The sequence below is a fragment of the Myotis davidii genome, unplaced genomic scaffold (assembly GCF_000327345.1).
Source record: "Myotis davidii unplaced genomic scaffold, ASM32734v1 scaffold59, whole genome shotgun sequence".
Lineage (NCBI taxonomy): Eukaryota > Metazoa > Chordata > Mammalia > Chiroptera > Vespertilionidae > Myotis > Myotis davidii.
Window position 1 is genome coordinate 8,709,297 of NW_006293001.1, and position 4,945 is coordinate 8,714,241.

The window sequence follows — 4,945 nt, forward strand, 5'->3', positions numbered from 1 at the left end:
GCCGAAATCCTCAATGTTACATTCTGCAATCCCACAAACAACAGAAAACCAATTGAAAAAAAACAACGATGCCACACAGATATTTCAAAGAAGAAATACAGATTTTTTTAATAATGATGAAAAATCATTCACTAATTAGTAATCAAAGGAATATGCTATCTTATAAAATTAGGAAAACATTTTTATAATGATTATATCCTCGGTCTTAGGGTCTGCAGAAAGGTCATTTTTATACATGGCTGATGACTAGAGTATATCTGGAAAGCAATTCACAACATGTATCTTGCTTTTTTAAAGTGCTTATCCTGTAACTTAGTACTTTTACTTCTAGGTATTTTTTCTAAGGAACTAGAGATTTATATCACTTTATTACTTATAATAAAGAAAATTGAAAACCTCCTAAATGTCCAATGATAGGAAAATAAATGTCCAGTGATAGGAAAATATCTATATACTGATATTTTAGGAACTCATTAAAATGATTATGAAGGACTGTTAAATGTTTAGGAGAAATATTTGTAATATAATGTAGCAAAGACAAAGATGCAAAATTTTGCCTATAACAGAGTCATATATGGAGGTGGGCAAGAAGCATAAAAAAGACCAGTGTGGACAGTGGTTATCGTTGATTGATAACATCAAACATCATGAGTAACTTTTCATTGCTTCACTGTGCTTTTTTCAGTTCTCCATCATATATTTTCATTAAAGTGCCTTTTATTATTATATCACCTAGAGCAATTTATGGTCCCCTAATTCTTAGATTCAGATCAAGAGCTTTTATTTTTTTAAGGAATTTGTAAGATGCCAGGTCTATAATCTCACCTCTACAAAAAAAAGTTTAAAAAAAATACAAAAATATTTCTTCCACCAACCAGAGTGCACAAACTTGGCACCAAATGCTGCCACATTTCCAAGTGGCCGTGATTATCCCGTGTTGATACCAGAGAGAGTGTAACTTAAACAAGTTCATTTCATTTAACCAATATATCCTGTGCTTTTTCTGGGTCTCCCCAGGGGACTAATTTGGCAGTTGGAAATCCTCTGAGCTTCCCCACATATCTGACCAGTAATCTCCTCATGCATGATGTGCCAAGTAGAAAATTTTTTAGAGTGCAGCCAACACAAGCCCAACTTGGAGAAGACTCAAAATTATTCTTTCACAAACCCAAGGTGAGAGAGAAGTAATTTGGGATTTGGAAGAATAATTGCATTTTCCCCCATGTACTTAAGCAATCATGCTAAATTACCCATTTCAATTTTGGGCTCATTAACCCCAAATCAGGTAAATATACAGATCAATTGCCTACTCCTAAAATAAATAAACAATGTGCTATCCTGACTTGTGCAAATGCAGGCATATCAACAGCATGACATAAACATAGTTAAGTGATCTATTCCTAGGGGATATAGGCTACTTTGTTCATGGAATGTTCAAATCTGATTGTCTGTTAGTGACATCCTGATTTATAATGTATGCTGCAAATGGTCAGAAACTTCCCTTGGCTAAATGGTGGTACCGAGTGGTACAGGAATACGTACACCCAAATACCTTCTATAGACTAATGCACGATGGTGGTTGGTGGTGCAGGTCTGGGGTTGGTGGTGCAGGTCTCTTATCAACTACCTTTAAAGCACAACAACCTCCCTTGCAAAAATGCCCCTAAGGAATGTACAAATTCACTCTGGAATCCCAGAACTTCTCACTGGATTTTATTCTACAAAGCAATATTTCCATGGGAGATTAGGGGCTTTGGAGGTTTAGCTATTAACAGAACATATATTAAATCACTTTTATCAATTAGGTCTATTGTTAGTAATCCAACATATTACATTTGAAAGTTCAGTACATTTGTCTCCCTTAGTATCTAATAACTTCAGGTTGAAGAATTATAACAATCTAAAGGTCAGTCCTCTTACAAAGAGCTTAATATTGGTATGGGAAAAGGAAAAGCATAAACTTAGAAACTAAGTATTCAGAAGAAAATTCAGAGCAATATATTGCCTTCTTGAAAATACATATATTTAGAAATATTTCTTCTTTTTCCTCAAACAAATTCAAGTTTATTTTTAGAAATGTTAAGTATGCTAGTGTAATCAGATGGCTTTTGCTATGTGAAAAATCATCCCAAGGATTTAATGGCTTAAAACAGCAAACATTGATTTAGCTCCTGATTCTGCAATTTAACAGTAGAACAGTATTTCTTAAGCAACTCAAGTCAGATTTTGAGGTCTGGTTTTTGTTGTTGCTGTTGTTGTTGGTTTGTTTTTTTTTGCTAAACTACAAAATTAAACACACACACACACACACACAAAATAGACACCCAAAACATATTTTTAAAGCACCTCAAAGCCAGTTATTTAAAATCAAGCACATAAAATATAACCCAACAGGGGAAGTTTTGCAATTAACTAACTCTATAATTAGTGCCTTTTACATTTGATCTCCCAAACAGTTATCTAAAGTAATATATCAAACCCATTTACTCAATTTATCAAAATATCCAAATGAAAAATCATTTGTCAAATTCACTTTTTTAATATTAACTTCCGTGCCTGTTATAACTCCCAAATGATTAATATTCTATCATTGCTGGGTAATCTCTTGGCAATCAACCAATATGCTCCACTCGTGTCAGAAGCCTGTCATTCATTCTATTATAAAGGTAACATGTACTATTTAAAAAACAAACTGCTGGAGAAACAAACAACAGTATGATGATTACCAGAGGGGAAGAAGGTTGGGGAAGTAGAAGAGGGTAAAGGTGGGGGGAGGGTAAATGGTGATGGAAGCAGACATGACTTTGGTGAACATACAATACAATATACAGATGATGTATTATAGAATTTTATACCTGAAACCTATACAATTTTATTAACCAATGTCCCCCCAATAAATTCAATAAAATTTTTTTAAAAACTGTTGGTGGCCTGGCCAACATGGCTCAGTGTTTAAGCGTTGACCTATGAACCAGGAGGCCACAGTGAGATTCCCAGTCAGGGCACATGCCTAGTTTGCAGGCTCAATTCTAAGTAGGGAGCCGTGCAAGAGGCAGCCAGTCAATGATCCTCTCTCATCATTGATGTTTCTCTCTCTCTCTCTCTCTCTCTCTCTCTCCCCACCTCTCTGAAATCAATAAAAATATATATTTTTTAAAAACTGCTGGTGAATAGATCTAGATCTGGCCTGATAAACAGTTGTAGGTGCCCCTATTTTCTGAATGTTTTATTTTAAATAAGTAGCCTTTACTTACAACCTCTCTAGAAGTTATTAGACACTATCTACGCTTTACAGTTCAATAACTTGAAGTGCAAACAACAATGGAAGTGGGGGTGAATTTCATACACTGGAACCAAACAAAGTTTATGGGAGAAAAAAATCTAAGTAGAGCAAAATTTAAAACTTTCTTCAACAAATGGTCTCTAAACATCCATATTCAACCAAACCAGTTTTAACCAAAAGGTAATTTTGCAAACAATAGCCTTAAATATTTTTCCTATAATAAAATATAAGGAAGAAAACATCATAATGCATGCTGGGAGAAAAAAAAACTTTTGTTAAGAACCAGGCAGCTATTGATGAGGAACTTTTAGAACCAAATGGACACCCTATCTCCCCAGTACTAGCCTTTCCCAAGAATAAAAATAGATGGTGCAAAGATGACAAAAAAAATGCACATGTGGTACTTAAATGCATGCACTGATCTAAGCACTTCACCAACGTCATCATTTCATCTTCATAACAACCATATTAGATACCATTATTATGAACATAAAGAAATTGAGGCATAGAGCAGTTCAGTAACTTGCCTAAGATCAAACAAAAAATATGTACAAAGCAAGGATTTGGACCTGACAGTTCTGTTCCAGTATCAGTGCTATATTGACCACTGTTCTATGTTTCCTTTCACACACACACACACACACAAAATCTACCAAACTCAAGAATAAGTATAAAAATTTGACATTTTTCCAAAGCTGCTATCAACATTAATTGAATTCATTAATTGGGCTGGTATGGAATCCATAGCATGTGCTCATATAATTCAATTGGAGACTAATAGCCTACCTGGCAGCAAACATTGCACGTAAAAATTCTTGAACTTAGGAAAATTTGCAACAATCAAAAGCAATTCAGGGAAATTTAAAAAAGCGGGGGGGGAGGGGGTGTTCTATCTCTTCAAAAAGAATTATATTAGATATAAGGATAAACTTATTTTCCCAACCTCATAGAGCCCCTAAGCTGCAGAAAAAAACAAAAGTAATTCATTCTTGAGAGAAACCAAGATGGCGGCATAGGTAAACACCTGAAATTGCTGCCTTGCACAACCACTTCAAAATTACAACTAAAAGACAAAACAGACATCATCCAGAACCACAGGAAGGCTGGTTGAGTGGAAATTCTACAACTAGAAGGAAACAGAAAAGCACACTGAGACTCAGAGGAGGTGCGGAAAGTGCGGAGGTACGGAGGCGCACGCTCGGAAAGGGCTGGCAACGGAGGACACAGGTGTCTTTTTCAATCAGGAGGGAGTCTCAAGCTCCTGACTGCTCTGAACTCCAGTTACAGGGAGAAGCTGGACTGTCTAGCAGCGGGCGGAACTCGAGGGCGGCTTTCTCTCAAAGGTGCTGGCAGCTATTACCGCAGGACACTGAGATGGGACACTGAGACCTGGGGGTCTCCTAGGACAGGGCTGAGGATCAGCTATAGCTGTTTGCTCCATCAGGAGGGAGTCTCAAGCTCCTGACTGCTCTGAACTCCAGTTACAGGGAGAAGCTGGACTGTCTAGCAGCGGGCGGAACTCGAGGGCGGCTTTCTCTCAAAGGTGCTGGCAGCTATTACCGCAGGACACTGAGATGGGACACTGAGACCTGGGGGTCTCCTAGGACAGGGCTGAGGATCAGCTATAGCTGTTTGCTCCACCCTGTTGATTCCCTGAGAGAC